Source organism: Zootoca vivipara, chromosome 3 (assembly GCF_965207765.1).
Source record: "Zootoca vivipara chromosome 3, rZooViv2.hap1.1, whole genome shotgun sequence".
In the NCBI taxonomy this organism is placed as follows: Eukaryota; Metazoa; Chordata; class Lepidosauria; order Squamata; family Lacertidae; genus Zootoca; species Zootoca vivipara.
Window position 1 is genome coordinate 102,282,277 of NC_142586.1, and position 22,687 is coordinate 102,304,963.

The 22,687-nt window shown below is 48.7% G+C and overlaps 1 pseudogene across 1 annotated transcript; it reads left to right on the plus strand.

Moving 5' to 3' along the window:
• The first annotated feature begins 3,274 nt into the window (after nucleotides 1-3,274).
• Nucleotides 3,275-20,818, plus strand: LOC118082869 (transmembrane protein 121 pseudogene; annotated as a pseudogene). Its single transcript, XR_015949167.1, has 2 exons — nucleotides 3,275-4,320; nucleotides 18,432-20,818. The product of XR_015949167.1 is annotated as a transmembrane protein 121 pseudogene (transcript).
• Nucleotides 20,819-22,687: the final 1,869 nt, after the last annotated feature.

Consider the following 22,687-nt stretch of genomic DNA (forward strand, 5'->3'; position numbering starts at 1 on the left):
GACTGAAGTCATGATACAGGCGAGTGCATTGGAGTGAAGAAAGCACGGCACCACTAGGTGTGAATCAGAATGCAGGGAAGCACAATCACTTATCCCTGAAGGGAACTGCCCAAAGCTGCTTTTCACACTGGCCAGCTTACGCCTGACAGCAACCTCAAATCAGCCCTCGGTGCTTAACCAGAAGTCAATTCTCTCTCTACAGCTAAGAATAATCCTCGCATAGTGCCACGGTCTCTCTGTGTTCTTTCCCGCATCCGATTGTCGGTGCCAGATTGTTTCTGTGGAAGAAAAAAAATATCTCCGGACTGCTGTTTCCGTTTCTGATTGCCTTCTCTGCCTGCTGTTGATGCCACACTGGCTGTTCACAAAGGGAATCCCTTGAGACCTAACCCTTGGTGACTGAATGTGCCCACGCTGAATCCTTTCACAAACCTGTCACTCACTGCTGGATTATCCATGCCCAAGGGGAATCCTTTCAAAGGCGCTGCCTGTTGCTTGATTGCCTTCAAGGAAAACGCTCCTGCCTGGTACCAGGCTGTGCCCCAAAGAAGCCCTCTCAAACCTGAAATTGGGCATCCTGCTGTCAAAAGAGAAAATCCACTGCTTATCTTGTTGTTTAGCACAGGCCTCTCACTGGAGGCTTAAAGGTAAAGGTAAAGGGACCCCTGACCATTAGGTCCAGTCGTGACCGACTCTGGGCTTGCGGCGCTCATCTCACGTTATTGGCCAAGGGAGCTGGCGTACAGCTTCCAGGTCATGTGGCCAGCATGACTAAGCCGCTTCTGGCGAACCAGAGCAGCACACGGAAACACCATTTACCTTCCCACTGTACCTATTTATCTACTTGCACTTTGACGTGCTTTCGCACTGCTAGGTTGGCAGGAGCTGGGACCGAGCAACGGGAGCTCACCCCGTCACGGGGATTCGAACCGCCGACCTTCTGATCGGCAAGCCCTAGGCTCTATGGTTTAACCCACATCGCCACCCGCGGCAAAAACAAAACAACTTCCTTTGTCTCCAAATTGGGTCGCTTTGAATTCCTGGTTCATAGTAACCCAGGTGTAAATATGTACTTAAACATGCTGTTCATTCTCCAGTGTATGGCATATGGGGGCTGACACAAACTAATTGGTTTCACCCCCTAAACCAGCATTTTGCATCCAGCTCCAGCAGGACATCAGGTTCTAGTAAAAATCAACAACTGTAGATCCTGCAAGCCTGCAGCTTCTGCTTCTGTAAGATCCAAGAAGACTTGAGATTGTGGCTCATCATGTCCTGGGGAACTCTGGAACTGTTAACCTAGTAAGGACACAGGGAGTTGTCTGTTTGGTAAAGCTTTTACTAGGCTGGTCATGTATCAAAATAACTAGCAACTTGTGTTGACTTCACATCATTAGCATATCATGTGACCCAGGCATTTACATGTCTATAGTTGCATGTACAAGAACTTGCTTATCACTAAGAATTTGGGAAACTGAAGCCGCCATTAATTGTACTAAATCAGTCTATTTTATTTATGCAAATATGCTCACTCTACATGACACTTCAGAGTACATGAAGAAGAATAAGGAAAGAGGGAGAGGGAAGTGCTTCAAGTATCTTAAGAGTCAAATACTTTCTCCACATTTGAGCATTATTTAGCTGTTAATCTGCTGTTTCCCCCATTCAAATTAATAGTTCACATCTGCATGTATATGAATTTGTATACGAAGAGTACCTTTGATCTTTCCTGTTCGTACTCGTGGGCTCATACATTTTGTGTTTGTTTGTCCCTGCCTTCAAAATTGTTGCTTCTATCAAGGAAGTGCTGTCAAGGAATGTGCAAAACTATTGAAGTTTTTCCTGCCCAGGAAGTGTGCAAAAGCACATGGCTGGGCAATTGTGAATTCTCAGCAGTTTTCTTGTTTTGTGCAAATCTGAGGGACCACAATAAAAAAAGGCTGCATATCTCTGGTTCACAAGTGTGCTGGAAAAAGGAAATGAAAATGATTGTAAATTCTCCAGGCACACACTTTTCCGATTGCTCCTCAGTATCTGATGTAGAAGTTTTTTATGTGGTTTGCTAATGCAGTTTTCTGGTTTTGTGCAAATCTGAGGGATCAATGGAAAAACGTACGTCGCTCACAGTATCTCCCAGGAAATAAAAAATGAATTCCTACTTGCCTGAAGTCATTTTACAGAATTTTCCAAAAGACCCACAGAAACAGTTTCGTCATTACAAAATACTGTTTGTGTATCAGAGACCTAATGTTTTAACTTTGCTACCTTATTTTTGCAACCCGAATATATCGCTTATGTCATTTTGGTTTTCTGTAATGGGGGAGTTTTGATACTGAAATGGCACTGTTTTATTTAGCTTTGAATTACATAGTTGTCATTCCTTTGATTTTCTTGTTTCTTTTTGCATTTAATTTTTGAGATGAAAGAAAAAAACTGGAGAGGGAGTTTAAGAAAATGAACGGAACCCATGTACAGTAATAGTTTCACTCTGGAACAGAATTATATATTTGGACCACTGGCACCTTCTAGTTAGGCAGTGGTCACATCCTGTTAATAGCCATTCTATGCTTGTGTGTGCTCTTGCTGTTTTATACCAAGTCAGACCATTGCTCTATCTAGCTCAGTATTGTCTATCTACACTGACTGGCAGCAGTTATCCCGATTGGATATGAAGCGAGTTTTCTGGCTGCAAAGCGTTCAGTAAACAGCCGGTGAAATGTCACAAGCCAGTAACACAGGGACCCTGCATAGTGTGTTGGGGTTCCTTTGTGCTCCTCCTAGCGATTAACAGGTTCAGAATTGTGAGAAACGAATCCCTTTATTTTGCGTAATTTACACTGCTTTCAGAATTCAGCCGGGGAAGAATTCCAATTCGCTTGGTGCAGAATCGGCGGCGATTAAGCGTGCTGTGTACACTGTACGTTTGTGTGAATGAGGAGTGCAAAGCTCCGTCTCTGCGCGAGAAAAGACCGCTAATGGATAGGGGAGCATCGGAGGGCATGCATCCATGGCCGCCCTGTCCTACCTTGTGCTCTGACTTGCTTTTGCAAGCGCGATCTGCAAAAAACGAGCGCACGCGGCAGCACCCCACCTCCCGGGGGGGGGGCGTTAGTCTCCCCCCCCCCCACTTTCCAAAAAGGCCTCACAGCGAGGCAAGCCCTCGATTAGCACGGATTAATCACTCCCCCGCTCTTTCTCCTCCTCTCCCTCCCCCAGGCGGGAGTGGCCATTCAGCCAACCTGCCGCCTGACTAACTCACTTTAATTCACTGCCTGCTCTCGCTCGCCTCCAAATCGATACAGAGGCTCGCTTGATCCCAGCCGCGCTCGCAGCAGCCTGAGCCGAGCACAGTTGGCGCTTGCCAGACTGCAGCAGCGGCAGCGACCGCGCGGCTCTCCCAGCTTTTGCCTGGGACTGCCCCCCCCCAAAAAAACCTCCCTTTCTATTTTAAAGGAAAGCATTCGCGATCCACCGAGGCGGAGAGAAGGCGAAAGCCGACCGGCAGCCCCAGCCTGCACAAGCCGAGCAAAGTCCGGCTCCCCTGGAGCCCATAGGAGAGGGGTGGGTCGGAGGGTGTTTGCATTTTACACACACACGCACGCACCACCTTCCGGGCAACTGGGTGGCAGAATCACACTCCTGGACTTGGAAACCTCGAGCTGCCTCCGGTCGGAGGGAACCGCTTTTTGACCTTCGCGGAGGGGGAGAGAGAGAGAGAGAGGCTGCCCGGGGTTGCATCGCGGGGAATGCCGTTGCGGGGCTCGGGGCCTGCAGGGCTCCGGGCCGAGGGTTGCTCGTCCCTTATGCCGGCGAGGAAGCTGCTTTCGGGGGAAGGAGCGCGGCGGAGAGGCAGGGCGAGCCCAGCGGCGCAGCGCGCTCCGGGGATCGGGCTGCGCTAAAGCGGCTGGGCGGGCACGGGACCCCGGGAGCTGGAGCTTGGAGGGGCCGGCGGAGGAGGAACAACAGCAGGCGGAGGAGGGACAACTTGGGTCTGCGAGCCACGGCGATGGCCACGGCGGCGCCCTCTGTCTCCAGGAGTCCGCCTGTGGAGTTGCCGTGATGTTTGGCGGTGCTGGCGGCGAGAGAGGCGGGCGGCGGCGCAGCGGCCGGGATCCGGTTCCCGGAGTGTGAGCGGAGGAGCTCGCTCGGAATCCACGCGCGGAACTTGCTGGGCGGCGTTCATTGGCTCCGGGAGGTTGCTGTTCTCCCACGGATCTCGCTCTCGCGCTCCAACCCGGCGGATCGGCGGACCGGACCGGATCAGGCTTCTTCAGGGAACCAGTCCCTCCTGCGTCCCAGGGCTTCCAAGAACGGCACTAGGTAATAATAATAGTAATAGTAACAAGTCTTCAGACAAGGCCCTTATTAAATTGGATTTCTTTTTCTAAAAAGGAAAAGCTCTCGGATTTATTTGGAAAGTGCCCAGAAGCTTTGCTCAGGCAGACTGACTGACAAATCAAATAACCGATACTGTATGAATGCGGCGATGGGTTCGTTGTGAACCATATGGTGGAAGTCTGGATATTGGGCATATATGGCATTCTCACGTGATTGCTAGTAACTCCAGGCGATTTTTTTGTGACCGTATGAAGCTCAAGAGTGTTGGCAGGCAGGGGAATGTGATTTTCAGCTGTGAAAGGGGGAGAAACTCTGTGTGTGTATGTCCTCCCCCTTTCACAAAATTAAATCAGGAATGTTCATAGCCTCCATATTTTGAATATTAAATCTGCTATTTGGAATCAAATGATATGTGACCTGGGAAGGAATTCTGTGGTTTAACTTTTTTTTTAAAAAAAGAAGCAGCCCGAGGATGGGTGGGTAGCTAGTGTGGATTGCCCCTGCTCCACAACTGGAAGGGCTTAGAGCCCCCATTCTGTCTGTTTCAGAGACCACAGCAAGATTGGTTCTCCCACCCTATGCTGGCTTTTCAAAACATAAAGACTCGGGAGTTCCAGTGCACCGAATTCACACATAGTTTGACCCTAATATTAACTATCTAGGCAGGCAGCTCCCTTTCTTTCTCTCCCTCTGTTTCTCTCACTCAAACACATGTGTTTGATAAGCTGTGCAGGAAAGGGTAGGGCTGCGTAGGAATATAGGAAACTGCCTCATACAGAGCAAGACCATTGGCCTTTTGAGCTCAGTATTGTCAACACTGACCGGCAGCAGCTGTCCAGGATTCTAGACACGGGTCTCTCGCCTTGCCCTACCTGGAAATGTTGGGGATTGAACCCGAGACCCTCTGCATGCAAAGCAGATGCTCTACCACTGAGCTTACGGCTCTTCCCCATAACCCCTCCTTACGATGTTTTTGGCTGCTTTTGGAGGAATTGAGAAGGCAAAGTTGCCTTGCCTCTCATTCACATGACCGTTTGAGCTTGTGGCTAACAGCATTCTCTGTTTATGTTATGACTTTCTCCTCATCAAACTGGACAGCTGACCGTTTCCATGCCATGTGCTGGGCTGGTCTCTCTTTCCACGCTTCCTTCACAGCCGCTCAAAACCCTGCAATTGTGATCAAATGCCCCCCCAAAAGTCCCACGTTTAGCAAGGGACGAAGGGTGCAAAGAATTGGGTGAAAGCATTCCAGCGAGAGAGGAATGGATGGATGGACAGACAGACACTTCCAGCTTTTGAAAGGGCTTGTGGTTTGGTGAATGGAAGGATGGGGAACCTCTTTTCCGGCTTTTAGGATGTAGCTGCTTTGTCTCCATTAGATGACCTTTGAACTTTGCCATTTGCCCCAGGTTAGGTCAAATACCTCTGGCATGGAGGAGTAAAAAGGTAAAGGGACCCCTGACCATTAGGTCCAGTTGTGACCGACTCTGGGGTTGCGCGCTCATCTCGCATTATTGGCCGAGGGAGCCGGCGTATAGCTTCCAGGTCATGTGGCCAGCATGACAAAGCCGCTTCTGGCAAACCAGAGCAGCACATGGAAACACCGTTTACCTTCCCGCTGTCTGTAGCGGTTCCTATTTATCTACTTGCACTTTGACGTGCTTTCAAACTGCTAGGTTGGCAGGAGCTGGGACCAAGCAATGGGAGCTCACCCCGTCGCAGGGATTCGAACCGCCGACCTTCTGATCGGCAAGCCCTAGGCTCAGTGGTTTAACCCACTGCGCCACCTGGGACCCTTCTGGCATGGAGGAAGAAGCCCTTTAACCAGACCAACGTACAAGGAAGGAAGACCAGAGGCGTGTGAACGCTCGAGAATTGGAGAAGGGGCTCTTAGATACAGACAGAGAGAAATGCAGTATGTTTGGTTTGAGACATTGCTGCTGTGTTGAAAGGCAGGGGCTAACCTTCCTTCTCATTGACCATCATCTTCACCATCCATGACCCAGCTTGCAATTATGAAAAGCTCTTTCCCATCAGGTGTGTCTTATGTAGAACTCACTCAGTTAATGGGGTTGTGTGTCTCGTCACTGGATAGACACATATCACTCTGGGGAACAGAGAGGTGTCTCTTCCAGGGCTGCATGATAAGCTGCTAAGTGGGGACCCAGCCCATAATTTTCTGAGCGCTTCCCTAAGTGAGAACACCTATCCTATCCCATGGGTGGGCAAACTAAGGCCTGGGGGCCGGATCTGGCCCAATCACCTTCTAAATCCGGCCCGCGGACGGTCTGGGACTCAGCATGTTTTTACATGAGTAGAATGTGTCTTTTTATTTAAAAATGCATCTCTGGGTTATTTGTGGGGCCTGCCTGGTGTTTTTACATGAGTAGAATGTGTGCTTTTATTTAAAATGCATCTCTGGGTTATTTGTGCGACATAAGAATTCGTTCATTTTCCCCCCTTCAAAATATAGTCTGCCCCCCCCCCAAGGTCTGAGGGACAATGGACCGGCCCCCTGCTGAAAAAGTTTGCTGACCCATGAGTCCTATCCTAAGGGAAGGAGAGGAGATAGGCCAATTTCAGGTGGGGGGTTAGCAGGAGGTGTGTCTGAAGGACAGGTGCCTTAATGCTGAACTCTGATTTCCCAAGAGTTGCCCTAGCCTAGAGCCTTATATTTGCCATGGGAATCAGCTACCCAAGGGTGAGTTTCCTCCACCCACTCAAGGCGTGTTACCAAGTGGGATTCATCTTGCAGTTAGGGGCATCGATGAGCAAACAGCGGTTAATTAATTAATTTGTAGCGTTCGTACCCCCCTCCTCAGCCAAAAAGGGCTCCCCGGGGTGGCTTACGTACAATAAATTAAAACAAGAGTCCTTTACCCTGAGGGCTCGCAATCTTAAAAAGAAAACATGACTCATAAGGGGGAAAGGAAGGGGAAGGAAGTTGGGGGAAATGGCCAATCCTTAAAAACAGTTCTTATAATGGCCATCTGGCAGCGTTCAGGGGTAGGAGGTGACGGATGAAGCTGGTCTTGATGGAATGAGCCCTATTTCGTTTCTCTCATGCTGAGACCATCTGATGGAATGGCAAGATTGCTGCTAGGAAGGTAAAGGTAAAGGGTCCCCTGACCATTAGGTCCAGTCGTGACCGACTCTGGGGTTGCGGCGCTCATCTTGCTTTATTGGCCGAGGGAGCCGGCGTATAGCTTCCGGGTCATGTGGCCAGCATGACAAAGCCACTTCTGGCGAACCAGAGCAGCGCATGGAAATGCCGTTTACCTTCCCGCTTGGAGCGGTACCTATTTATCTACTTGCACTTTGAGGTGCTTTCAAACTGCTAGGTTGGCAGGAGCTGGGACCGAGCAATGGGAGCTCACCCCGTCACGGGGATTCAAACCGCCGACCTTCTGATTGGCAAGCCCTAGGCTCTGTGGTTTAACCTACAGGGATGGAGGTGGTTGCATGAGTCGGAGCCAACATAGTCAGTGTCTCTTGTTTCCCACATGGAGAGGCACCTGCCAGGTAAGAACAAGGGTATCAGGAGCGGGGGATTCCAACTAAAATACTCATCTGAGCAGCATCTGTTGAAGGAAACCCATTTGGCCATCCTTGTAGGCATGGGGAAACAGTGGCTCTTACAGTGGCTCTGGGGGCATGTCAGACTAGATGATATCCATGGGTCCCTGTCCAGTGTTAGAAATTCAGATATATAAGCTAGACGCCAGATGGCTCCTTGAACCAGAGCTGCAGTCGCCAATATGGAATGTCTTGTTGCCATTTCAGGGCCAGGTGGTTCCTGAATCCATTCTGACAGTTCAGATAAAATATCACAGATAAATTCTACAGGATGTGTATGAAAACAGGCAAGATCCAAGGATCCCCAGGCATGCACCTCCAGGTGGTGGAGATGTCAGGCACCATCCTGGCGCCCGGGGAATCTTCACCTGGTCACAGGTAGCCACGATAGCCACGTGCAAAATGCGCCTGGCAAATTTTGAACACTTCCAAAGCTGTGATCCTGTGTATATGAGAATTGAATCTATAAGAGGAAACCAGTCAGACCCGTTCATTTTGCTAGCCAGCCAGTTAAGTCCTGCCATTTACATTAGAAAGAGGCTGCCATGTTGCCAAAGAAACAAATGGGGGTAACCCTCCTCACTTGGTTGGAAGGGACATCATCTCAAGGTAGAAGAACAATAGCTAGAATGTTGTGCGCTGAGTTTGGCTGGTGCTGGAAGCTGGAGAGACGCAGGCATGTCTGCTCTTGGGTAGACCAAAATCTGTGACTTCAGGCTTCTTTGAAAACCTAACAGGGGAGTCGGATCTGTTCGGGTGCGAATGCTTTGAACCCCTCCATTCTCTGCTCAGGTTCTATATACAGTACAGTGGTACCTTGGTTCCTGAACTACTTAGTTGATGAACAAATCGGCTCCCGAACGCCGCAAACCCGGATGTGTTTGATGTGCGAACGTTTTTCGGAAGCCGAACGTCTGTTTCGGCTGTTGGCATTGTTTCCAGGGCCAACCAGAAGCCGTGTCTTGGTTTGCGAACGTTTTGGAAGTCAAACGGACTTCCAGAATGGGTTGAGTTCGAGAAGCAAGGTACCACTGTATGTGTAAATAAAAGCATATATCCTAAATACACCAGAATTTCCACTGACCTTCAGTCCAAGGAAGCTGAACCCTGGGTCAGCGTGGGCATCCTCAGAGTCTCTCGCCATTTAGAGACTTGGGTGCACACAACAATATGTTGCTGGGCTGCATTTCCCACTGTTACTGACCAGCGGGTGCAGAATGCCGCGGCGAGGCTCCTAACGGGGTCCCGGCCACGGGATCACATTCATCCAGTGCTTTACCAGCTGCACTGGCTCCCGGTGGAGTACAGGGTCAGGTTTAAGGTGCTGGTTTTGACCTTTAAAGCCCTATGCGGCTTAGGACCCTTGTACCTACAGGACCGCCTCTCCTGGTATGCCCCACGGAGGACCTTAAGGTCCGCAAACAACAATATTCTGGAGATCCCGAGCCATAAGATGGCTAGATTTGCCTCAACTAGGGCCAGGGCCTTTTCAGTATTGGCCCCACCTTGGTGGAACGCTCTTTCACAGGAGACCAGGGCCCTGCGGGATTTGTCATCTTTCCGCAGGGCCTGCAAGACAGAGCTGTTCCGCCTGGCCTTTGGGTTGGATTCAGCCTGAGCCCTGTGTTTTCCTCCCTCATGGTTTGGATTTATGGACTACTTAAAATGAGGCTGCATTTTAATGTTGTATTTTAATTGTTTTCTTTTCTTTTATGTCTTATTGTAATTTTATTGGTGTTAGCCGCCCTGAGCCTGGTTTTGACTGGGGAGGGCGGGGTATAAATAATTTATTATTATTATTATTATTATTATTATTATTCATTGGCCATGGCTGATGGGTGTTGGGGTCCAATAACATCTGGGCGGGGGGCGGGGCGTAGGTTCCCCACCCTGCTACCCAGAAAGGATTGGAAAGTTTCCTCCAGAATACTTATCCCGTACTCTTGATTTTTTTTCTACAAGTCTCAACCTGATCTGCAGATGTGCACATCAACCCCAATAACTTTGCTAATAAAAGTGGTTGCTTCTAACTTGCCCTGAGCAAACCGCACATTAATAGGGATCAACTCTAAAGGAGGTCGGGCTGTGGTTTGGTGGGACTAAAAGGCGGGGTGCAAATGTGAAAATAGACCCCAAAATAGAAGTCACATTAAAAGTATCAATTGAGTTTCCCTCCCTGTTCGTTGCCCATAATAAAATCTTCCACTCACTTCCCACCCCTGTTCATTGTGAGTGATGCCTCTTTAATAAATTAGGACAGGCTACTTGATTCGCTGTCATGTGGCAATATGAAGGCATGAACTGAGTGGCAGCAACTTCAGATTCATCAGTGACAAGAAATATGTGATGGGTGTGTGTTTGAAATGGGGTGGGGGTTTTTCCGCGCATTTCCAGCCAGTGAGAAGCAGTGCATCTTGGGATGCAAATTTGGTGTCCCACACATTCTTAACCTAACAAGTATGAAAAATATACCTGCGACGTACAACATAGAGATAGAAATAGGACACATAAAAACCTGTGTGGTGTGCATTCTGTTAGCCAAATGATGGCCACTTTGGGCACAACTTCTCAATTTACCTGCTCATCTTTCCTTAGGACTGGGCATAGGAGCCAGCTCCTAGAGGCTGTGTGGGGCTTTGGCCCCCACAATAAAAATTTTAAGGGGGCTGGGCCCCCACAAAGTTGATGGGAATTCAAATGGCATGTGTGCACTGCGTCATGTGATTGATTATACGGGGCAGGGCTTACCTGGGCCCCCACAATATTTTGGCACCCCTGAGACTGGGGAACCTTTGTGCCCCTTCCAGTGTTGCTGAGCTACAGCTCCCATCAGCCTTAGCAAGCGTAGCCAGTGGGCAGGGATGATGGGAGTTGTGGTTCAGCAACATGGTTGGGGAGGTTCCCCACACCTGCCTTAGGTTGAGCAATACAAACAGTCCAATATTGGATTCAAAGCACTTAAAATACATGATGCTCTGTATCTTAGATCAAGCTGCTCCATCCTGTCTGACAGCCGCCCAGATAAGTTCCTGGAGTCTGAAGACTGATGGCTCCAATCAGATTTGTTTATCTCAGAAGCCAGGAGTGAGCAACCTTTTTTTTTATCTGGAGGGACACATTCCCTAGTGGCAGAAGTGGTTGGGACAGAGCTAAAAGCAGATGGGCAAACGGTTGTTACTCTCACCTCTCATACAGGAGACGACATTCCATCCGTGTAAAAATTCAGAGTTTTCCACACCTACTCTAATCTTTCCATCAAACATACAGGCAGGCAAGAGGGATTATCACATATTCCAGTCAGGCAGAAGCACGCGAGGAGGGCACTGAGCAAAGATCAGGGAGGTTGCGTGACCTAGTTAAAGCCTCAGGGGCCTAATAAAGAGGCTTGCGGCCCACGTTCGACTCCCAGGCTTAAGATTCCTCACCCCTGGCAGAAAACACTTTTTGCGAAATTGTAAATGTTAACCCAAAGGCTTCTTGTACCTCTAAATTGCATGATTTTGTGATGCTGTTTCCATCTCTATCAGCAGAGGCTGTTTCTTTCTCTCTGTAAAGCAGCCTAATTCTTGCCAGCTGTAACTTTTTCCTCCTCGCCAAAGGCTCTTTCCTTACAACTCGCAGTGGACAGACTTCATGCTTGCAGGGTCTACTTTGTTTGTTTACTAGATCCCCAAAATCCAAGGCACACAATTAAAGAATTTGGATTCCGGGTACATTTTGGTCCAAGTTGCGGAACTGAGTGGAGCTTACCGTCTTCCCGCACGAAACATTCCACTGTTGCTTACACAAAGGTCTCTTCATCTCAGCAATATAACTAGGATGTGGATGTGGGGAAAAGGAATTGTTTTGTTGTTGCCGTGGTTAAACCATTGGTAGTCAGAAACCGACCAGCGGCAAATCAACTAACAGACAGATGAATCTTCTCCACCCTCCCCCATGTTACATGAAGTGGGTGCTTTGTAACTTCTAACTGTCCTGTCCTGCCTTTAGAAAATAAAATAAAATAAACCAGCATCTAAGTTACAACAAAATATTAAAAACAGTGAATGATGCCCAATGTAGAATAGACACATTGGCATCACTGACCATAACTCCATTTATTTCAATGGGTCTGCTCCAAATAGGATTGTTGTTGTTGTTGTTTAGTCGTGTCCGACTCTTCGTGACCCCATGGACCATAGCACGCCAGGCACTCCTGTCTTGCACTGCCTCCCACAGTTTGGTCAAACTCATGTTTGTAGCTTCAAGAACACTGTCCAACCATCTTGTCCTCTGTCGTCCCCTTCTCCTAGTGCTCTCAATCTTTCCCAGCATCAGGGTCTTTTCCAAGGATTCTTCTCTTCTCATGAGGTGGCCAAAGTATTGGAGCCTCAGCTTCACAATCTAATCCAAATAGGATTAGCCTTGGTTATCACTCAATCTCCCCCGTTCCTGTTGTTTTCTTCTTGTTGTTGTTGTTGTTTCGTCGTGTCCGACTCTTCATGACCCCATGGACCATAGCACGCCAGGCATGTTTTCTTACATCCCTTGAATATTTTTTTCTTCTTTTAGGAACATTCCTGGGTTTTCGGTTTGGGAATTCATAAATTCATCCTTGACCGTGCACTGTCTTTTGGGGATATTCTTTAGGAGAGGAGAGTTTGGAAACCAGATTAAATAAGGAGGTGGTGCATCGATGTCGCCTCTGTTTCACTCCTGTTTGTGTCGATCACCCGTCTTTACCTGCCTGCAGCATGTGAAGGGAGCTACCATTAGCCCAGTAATGATTAGTCTGTACCTGCCGTCCTGTGTTGCGGTCAAACTAGGGCTAGGTCTGGGCACGAGAAGCATATTGGCTCAACTAGATGAGAGCCTAGAGCCTGTGACAGCTGTTTTATTGCTCGCTACTTAATGTTGTGGCACTACTTAATACGTTGCTCTTAAAAACCAGTTAAACCTGGAAGAGGCATAAATTCTGCACGGAGCGATCTATACTAATATTGCTCTTCGTAAGGGCTCCTGGCAACTTTATCAATGGATAGATATACAAGCGGCAAGGAGGATCAAACACAGCAAAGAGGGGAGACCAGCGAAGGGAACATGCACACAAGCGTGCACGTTTCTGCACGCACACACACACACACAAACACACACACCCCGCACAAAAGTGCTGCATGTGGAGGAAAATACCTCATTTTAAGCAGCCTGAAAGTGTTCCGGTCCCTGCCTCCCATGCCTCATTTGGGATTTTTTCTCCGCAGATCTGTTATCTGCATTGATTCCGACTCCTGATTGTTTGCCGTGTTATTTTCTGCTCTTGTCTCTAATCTTCGTAGTTTCTTTTGTTGCGTTTTGCTTGTCTTTGCTGGAACTTGCAGCTTCCCCACATCTGCAGTCGTGAATGCCATTAGCCTGTCTTCTCAAGTCGTCGCTGAACAAATCCCCGATTCCCCTGTCAAAGCCGTCCTCGCAGTCGCTGCCCTTTGTAACCTGAGAGTCTTCAGAGCCTGCACAGCGTAGCAACTAACAACTTGATCCTATTGTTTGCTCGGGATTGAATCTCAGCCTCTTTCATAGAGCTTACTCCCAAATAACTGAGCATGGATTCGTACTGCGCGAGACTCTGTTCAAATCTCACCTCTGCTGTGAGGCTCAGAAGGTGGCCTTAAGCTACCCATTATCTCTCGGCCACAGCGTTACTCCCCAACACCTTTAAAATGAGGATAGTAATATTCACCTGAATTGCAGTATGGATTAATGAGATGCAAAATGTTTTGATCGCTGTCCCAATGTTAAGTCCAATACCTATGTATCTTTTTGAAACTCGGCTTTTGAGAAGGGTTTTTTGCTGGACAACCCCCAACCTAAAAGTGGCTATTATTGTTGTTTATTAAATTTATCGCCTCCCCTTCACCAGCAGGTCCCCAGAGCGGGTTACAACAATTGAAAATTCAGAACTAAAAGCAATTAGAAACGCATTGCATGTACAAGAATGCTAAAATCCGCCTCTCCATTGAAGTATTTATTTGTAATGTCTCAAAACTGTTTCCCCCGCGTTGCTCAAATGCAGTGCTAAGAAATTGACAATGAAACCCACATCAGAATAATATTATTAATACAATTTATACCCGGGAAACCAGAAAGGAATGTCGCTATCGACTTCTGTAACTATAGGCCTACACAGGGACAGAAGACAAAGTGAATCACTTTTAATTGAAATTGAAATACAGTACTTTATTGCCACTTGTACAACTTGTATACAGTGAGATTACACGAGTGCCCCCACTCAGCTCTCTTTAGTCTTAATTCCCCTCGTTTACTGACGCACACCCACCAAACCCGAAAGTCAGTTGCCCTGTTGTTATCTTTTCATTCAGCAGCCTAACAGCCCACGGATAGAAGCTGTTCTTTACCCTGTTGGTGCGACTAATCATGCTTCTATATCTTCTGCCTGAGGGCAGGAGATCAAAAAAGTGCCGGCCAGGGTGTGACTCATCCCTAAGAATTTTCCTCACTCTCCTGAGGCAACGGTATTCCGCGATGTCATCCAGCGGATTCACGGGACAGCCCATAATATCTTGTGCTGTATTCACCACCCTCTGTAGGCACTTCCTATCCGTTGATGTCAAGCCAGCGTAACACACCGTGATGCAGTATGAAAGGGACACTTTCTATTGTAGAAGGAGGTCATCAAATGTTGATTGACATCTTTCTGACCACCAGTGTGGTGTAGTGGTTACGAGTGGTAGATTTGTAATCTGGGGGACCGGGTTTGAGTCTCCGCTCCTCCACATGCAGCTGCTGGGTGACCTTGGGCTAGTCACACTTCTCTGAAGTCTCTCAGCCCCACTCACCTCACAGAGTGTTTGTTGTGGGGGAGGAAGGGAAAGGAGATTGTGAGCCGCTTTGAGACTCCTTCGGGTAGTGATAAAGCGGGATATCAAATCCAAACTCTTCTTCTTTCGCAATACTCTAAGGAAATGGAGTCTCTGTTGGGCAGATTCAGAGGCTTGGGTAGATAAAATCTTTCACTTACACTTGTGAGGTTGTATCAGAGTACACCCGCTGCAATTAACAAAGCCAACTCAGTCATGCCCAGTGTTCCAGTCAAGAGAAGTAATAATACCACTCTATTCATCCTTGGTCAAGACCACACCTGGAGTGTTGTGTCCAGTTCCGGGTGCCACAGTTTCAGAACAATATTGACAAGCAGGAACATGTGCGGAGGAGGGCAACCAAGATGATCAGAGGTCTGGAAACCAAGCCTTATGAGGAATGGTTGAAGGAGTGGGTATGTTTAGCCTGGAAAAGAGGAGGCTGAGAGGAAATATGATAGCCATCTTCAAATATCTCAAGGGCTGTCACATAGAAGATGGAGCAAGCCTGCTTTCTCCTGCTCCGGAAGGTAGGACTCGAACCAAGAGCTTCAACTTACAAGAAAGGAGATTCCGACTAACCATCAGGAGGAACTTTCTGACAGTAAGAGCTGTTCGGCAGTGAAACTGACTCCCTTGGGGTGGTGGTTGTGGACTCTCCTTCCTTGAGGTTTTTAAACAGAGCTTGGGTGGCCATCACGGATGCTTTAGTTGGGATTCCTGCATTGGACGGGGTAGCACTAGATGACCTTTGGGGGGTCCCTCCCAACTTTACTACCCTTGGGAAGTCTAGCATTAGATACATGGACGCAGGTGGCACTGTGGTCTAAACCGCTGAGCCTCTTGGGCTTGTTGCCAATCAGAAGGTCGGCAGTTTGAATTCCCATGACGGGATGAGCTCCCGTTGCTCTGTCCCAGCTCCTGCCACCCTAGCAGTTTAAAAGCACGCCAGTGCAAGTAGATAAATAGGTACCATTGCGGTGGGAAGGCAAACAGCATTTCTGTGCGCTCTGGTTTCTGTCACAATGTTCCGTTGCGCCAAAAGCAGTTTAGTCATGCTGGCCACATGACCCGGAAAACTGTTTGCGGACAAACTCCGGCTCCCTCGGCCTGAAAGCGAGACGAGCGCCGCAACCCCATAGTCGCTTTTGACTGGACTTAACCGTCCAGGGGTCCTTTACCTTACCGTAACCTTTTAGATACATGGGGCATTTAAGCCTTCATGAGATTTCATTAATCACAGTGACCCTTACTTTAGGTTGGACAAACCCCATTCTGTGCTATAGTGAGCCTCCCAGAACCACTGGAATAGAGAGAGTCAGTTTTTGACCTGATTGTTTTGGTGCTGTGGCTACATCCCAGAAACCAGAGGCTGGGGTCAGTTCATAGGAACATAGGAAAGGAGGTTTGCTGTATACAAAGTCAGATTTTTCTTTTTTTAAAAAAACCCACAAGGGGTTTAGAAATTTTATAAATAAATAAATTATGAGTTGGAGGGCACCCCAAGTGTCATCTAGTCCAACCCCCTGCAACGCATACAAACCCTCTTCAATCACACCTCCTCTCCGTGGACCTCACCCCTTACTGGCACTGCCTGTGTTCCTATGGAAGACCCAGCATGGTCTACTCTGACTGGCAGCTGCTCTCAGGGTATTCAGAGAGGAGCTTTCCCCAGCCTTGCCTGGAATTGAATCCGGGGCCTTCTGCAGGCAAGGCAGCTGCTCTGCCACTGAGCTACCACCCTTCACCTAAAGTTGATCTATATTGTTTTAAGTGAGAGACTCTCCTTCCTCCTCAGCTTGTTCTCCCACTCAGCATCTCATTTCCTTCTCAGATGCTCCCCAGCGCATCTTAGCATTCCCCTCCTTCTGCTGATGCCTCTCTGGCCCAGGGGGTCTCTTGGCTCAGCGGGAGCATTGCAAGCCTTGGAATTTTAAAGGCAGCCTTAGCAGCCGACTTAATAAGCCTTGCTATTCCGAGCCCTACCCACACCGTGCGTGCAAGAGGCTGAGGCACAGAAAAACGTAATGAAAACATAACGCCTGTGGTGGTTGTGGGAATGCAGGCTTAACTTGATAGCCTCCAGCCCATCTGCATTTCAAAAGCCATTCCGCTCAATAAGGAGGCAGGGCCCACATTTCAGCGGCACACCACGACTGGAATGATTTCATGCGCAAAGCAAGCCATTATGTTGTTTTCTCTCCTCCCAAATGCTAACCAGCTTCGGTTTACAGGGGTGCTTTTCAGACTTTACTTTCCTGGAGCCGTTTCTCATCTTGCCGTAATATCTGCTACGCAACCCCTGTAGAATACCAGTGCGTTGCAAAGGATTCTGGGATCTAGAATCCAGAGCAGGGCCCTTTCATCCTGAGAACTGCATTTCCTTCTGCGGGTGGGGAACCTCAGGCGCAGGAGCCAAGTGCGGCCCTCCAGGACCTTTTAACTGGCCCTCAGAACTCTCTATAAAATAAAAAATAAATAAAATAAATAAAACAAACCTTTATTGTCACTACACCACCGGTGTGCAGGAGGGGGTGTGGCTCTCCAGGCCACACCCCTCCCGGGCACCCCAAGTGTTTTTGCCTGGCTGGAATGTGGCCTCAAACTCCCATAATTCCTCTTGCTTGTCTAGATGGAGGTTAAGGAAGGAGGTATAGAAACTTTCCTGTCCACAGCACAAAGGGGGGGAAAATCACATTCATTCTTTCACCTGCCACTGGCCTGTGGCCCTCAGAACATTGCCCAGAAGGTTGATAAAAAAAAACATTGCCCTTGGGTTGGGAAAAAAAAGTTCCTCATCCCTGACCTTGAAACTTCCCAATAGTACTTAGCGCATGCAACTCCCCACATGCGCAGCACTGGGAAATAAGTAATTCAGACCTGGGAATGGCGGGAGAGAGCTGGAACGTCCTCGTGGCTCATGAGGAGACCCTCCCGGAGGATGTCAGTGAGCCGAAATTGTGGTTTAAAAAGCTTCAACTTATAGGCTTGTGGGATCTCTTGCTGTTGCTCCACTTAGCAGCTGTTTGGTAGGAAGATGCCTTGTAGCAAGCTCGGGCACACTGTTCCCTGCCCTTTCTGGTGATCCGGAGGCAAAGGTACTGTATAAAAAGAAGAAGAAAACCAGGTGTGTAGAGGGTGTCCCCCACTTAAGTTCATTTTGCTTACCGTATGTGCACAGGGGCCTGGAACGTAAGTTGCTTGCAATCCAAAATATTTTATTTGCCCTGGAGTTGCCTGTAATCCAAAATATTTTATTTGCCCTGTTGGGACTGTCAGCTCCTAGCAAATTTTTGGCACATCTTCTTCTTCTTTAATAAGAAGAGAGAAACTTGGTACTTACGTAACCTTTCCTCCAAAGTGCTCCAAGTACAGTACCATTATCCCAAAATGTTATAGATTCTGGCTTGGAAAGCACTTCCATTCAGGTACATTCAGGACAGCTTGAATGAAACACCCCTGTTCAGTTTTCAGGGCTAGAGTACGATGGTCATACGATCCCCATGGGAACTAAGAGGAGATTGATTTGGAGATACAGAAGGCTTGACATCCTTATCAAAAGCTGCATAATGCACAGTACGTCCGGGATGGGCAGGGCGCATGGCCGCGATGGCTCAGGAGCCCTTACAATGTTTTTGACTAACGTGTGCATCTTCTTTGCAGGATGGTGCCTCCCCCACCCATTAACAAGCCCCACGTCTGCCTCTCCACCACCCTCATCATGAGCAGCATGGTTCTGATGGACGCCTACCTGGTGGAGCAGAACCAGGGCTCCCAGAAACTGGGCATTTGCATCATGGTCTCCGTCGGGGACATCTGCTTCCTGGTTGTGCTCCGGTATGTGGCCGTCTGGGTCGGGGCCGAGGTGAGGACCGCCAAGCGGGGCTATGCCATGATCCTCTGGTTCCTGTACGTCTTCGTGCTGGAGATCAAGGTCTACTTCATCTACCAGAACTACAAGGTGGACCGCAAAAGCTTGGACCTCATGGCGCGCAAGGCTCTGACCCTCCTCCTCTCCATCTGCATCCCAGCCCTGTACGTGCTGCTGGTGGCCACAGAGCACATGGAATACGTCAGGACGTTCAAGAAGAAGGAGGACCTCCGCAACCGGCTCTTCTGGGTCATTGTGGACATGTTGGATGTGCTCGACATCCAGGCCAACCTTTGGGAGCCCCAGAAGAAAGGGCTGCCCATCTGGGCCGAAGGCCTGATGTTCTTCTACTGCTACATCCTGCTGCTGGTCCTGCCTTGCGTCTCGCTGTGCGAAATCAGCATGCAAGGGATCAGCATCGTGCCTCACCGCATGATGCTCTACCCAATGCTGAGCATGCTCACCATCAACATCGCCACCATCTTCATCAGGGGGAGCAACATGGTGTTTTTCAGGGACATCCGGGTCTCGGGCATCTTCATGGGGAAGAACGTGCTGGCCATCGCCCTCAAGGTCTGCATGTTCGCGCAATACAGGAAGCACCTGCGCCACGCGCCGGCGGGATCTGGCGCCGCGGCAGCAGACCCCCAGCACCACGCCGCTGCCCAGGCGCAGCCTGCCATACACCCGCTGAAACCCCAAAACCAGACTCGCTGTCCCGAAGGGCTGGCCCAGGAGAACACATGACACGCTGGGCGTCCTTCCCACACCAGGCGGCAAGGAGGACCTGTCTATGGTCACTAGGGTCAACTGCAAAGATGAACCACGCCGGCTGGGCCCTGCATAGCCAGTGCTGGTCCCTCCAGAAAGTCTGCAAGAGACCTGTTCCCTCCCTTGCTGGCCGTGTCCTGGAATTGCCCTGGGCCCGAGGTGGGGTCACTTCTAGAGTGGCGCAGAACGGATCCCAACCCTGACTCCAAGGTGCAAGCTAGCAGGCCGCAGAGACTGGAGAGTGGCGGCTTTGGGGATGATAAGATCTGCTTAATGGATAGCGGGCAGCAGCAAGCAATTCGACTCCCTCCTTGGGCTTTTGTGTACTCATTCATATCTGTCACCCAAGTTGCTCTGGAACGTAAGCCAGTTGGATTGCCTGGGGGCAGACCTCGAGAAAACTGGTAAAGCGCCCTTTCTGCATCTGTTTGACACACATTTTTACAAAGCTGGTGACCTTCCTTTCTGGGATGGGCAAAAGGCTCTTGGTCCTACTGCCTGCCTGCTCACATGCCTTGGGAGTGCCTGAGGGGAGAGGACATTTTGGGGCAGCCTTTCCCCAAACTGAATCCTTCCGGATGTTTTGGGCCACGACTCCCGTCAGCCTCAGTCACCGCAGCTCACGGGAATTGTAGTCCAAAACATCTGGAGAGGCAAACAGGTTGAGGAAGTCTAGCATAGGGTTTCCATCTACAATTGTCTTCCCCCAGTGGGAACATGCTGGCTCATGTCCATTTATTTTCTTTCTTTCCCCACATGAAAATGTTTTCAATAAAACAAAAGGCCAATCCCAGAGGTTTTCTTCTCTCTCTCTCTCTCTCTCTCTCTCTCTCTCTCTCTCTCTCCCTCTCTCCCTCTCTCTCTCATTCTCTCTCTCTCTCTCTGCAGATGACATTTTCCCCCCAGCAATTTGGAAAATATATGGTGTTCTCCAGGAGGGCGAGAAAGGCAAAAACAAGTTTTGGCTGCAGGAATCAAACTAAGGACTAAGGGGCACAAAATAGCTTCCAAATTTGTCACCCCAAGGATTGTGTTACTGCTCTGTTCTGAATCCCTTTAAAACGAAACTAAACAAAACCCTCACCTAATGCGTGGTTTGAAATTCTTGTTTGAAAATTCTCTGTTCATTCATCCAGGGACTGGGTAGAAAATTTATTCTTATTGAATCAAGGAGCAGGTGCAGGCTTTTTTTTTCAAACAATATTCTAAGCCTGACAATGCTCTTGTAACTTGATAGAGACAGCTGTGGATATGACTGATCTCGTGAGAATGAAAAAAGACAGAATGGACGAGGCGGTTCCTTTTACAGTATTTTCTTTCAGCTGCAGGAGTGTTCAGGGTTTGGGGTGGTTGTGGTTGTTGTTTAAAAAATAATCTATGCATATTTTGATTACATTTCAAGCTTATTTAATTTATTGTTTTTCATCCATCTTCCAGTTCTGTAGCTTGCAGCCAGAAGCTGTACATGTACAAGTTCCAAGGGGTTTACTCGCAAGTAAGCACCTGGTTGGCCATTGTGACAACAGGATTCTGGACTAGATGGGTCTTTAGCCTGAGCCAGCGGACTCTGCTTACGTCATTATGTTGGACTCCAGCTCCCAACACATCTAATGGTTGGGGGTGATAGGAGACACAGGGATTGGACAGCAGAGACTGGACGCACACACACGCTCTCTCTCCCCCCCACCTACCGTTTCCCTGCGGCTGCCAACCGCCGCTCCTGGCTGGACTGAGCGTTGGCGGGGGGGGGGAGCACGCACATGTGTGCGTCCAGCAAGGACAGGTCCCGGGATGCCTCCTTCCTGTCCGCGGCTTGGGGAAAGGAACGGAGGAGGAGAAAGCAGCGCTTCTCCGAACCCCAGGATGTTCTAGCGCCCGTTATTGAACGGACTGAAATACACTAGTTACTTAATAATATTGACAACTTAGAACCAATAGTCCTGCTGCAGTCCAACCTCTTGACACCATTCCATGCATAGCCGTAAGTCTATACATGGGGTCCAGATGTTTTACTTCTTGTTGGTGCCTGCCTGCCATTCTTAACGTGCTGCCTATTCTTTCAGACTCTCGGTCCATGGTCAACTTTCCATCACCACCAGCCCTTCTTAGGCAATGCAGTGGGTCACGAGGCTAAGCGGGAGCCCTTTGTTTTGGAGATAAACCTTGAAAGTGTGTGTGTGTGCCTAAAAGTGTATCCTAAACGCCTCTGAAAACAGAAAGCAATTAAATGAGAACATCAAACGTCTGCAGTGTTTGTGCAGTCAGGTGTCATGGCTTCAGAGCCAAATTAATGGTTTGGGTATGACTCATGCCTTGGAATAATTAGCTGTATGCCAGGGCCTTGAAATACCTGCTGCTGGACCCTGCCTGATGTCTTGTGGGAATTCTGAAAGCCTCTGGAGAGATGGAAGAGCCCAGCCGAAAGAGAGGCAAGCCTTAAAAGGGGTGACGCAACCCTTCTGTGCGGAAAGAATTCCAGAAACCTCCCCTAAACCTGATGCATTTTGCATATAAAAATGCCACTTTTAAAAATCGGGGCAATCTTCCTTCCAGATTTCCTGCACAATATATTCTCTCCTTGAGAGAAGGCGTGTGCTTTTAAAAAAATATCTGTCTTCTAAATTTGAAATGCATCACGTGTAGCAAATGAACACCTGACGATGCCATATATAAAAACCAAGCCGTTTGTCCATCTATCGCAACACACTCTAGTCTAGGGACGGAGGAGAATTTTGCTCAGTCCGCATTTTTTAAAGTTGAAGTGACCTAGTTCACGCCTCCCAGACTAATGTGCCGATTTGGATCATAATTATCTTTCAGATTTTGCACGTCTCTGGATTTTTAGGTACAGCTCTCAGCTCAGAAGGGTACACGAATGCATTGAAAACCACATTTTAAGTCAAAAGATTGCTCTACGTTCAGCCAGCTCCTACCTGCCTATGTCCTTGCAACCGTTCTAGCAGGTGGCATTAGTGGTCTTTGGTTAAATGTGTGGAGCTTAGCAGGGAGGAGGACAGGGACAAATCTAGAGCCACATTCACACCATTCACTTAAAGTACAGTGAATCTAAACAGGCATGTTCCCCCCCCCCCAAGAATCCTGGGAGCTGTAGTTTGTTAGGGGCGCTGGGAATTGCCAGAAACTGAGAGTTATAGGGACAGAACTACCTAGATTGTATAGAATTTTATTTATGTATGCTACTAGAGCAGCAAGAATGCTATTCGCCCCAAAATGGAAAGAAGCAGAAGTCCCAGCGACGGGAGACTGGATACAAAAA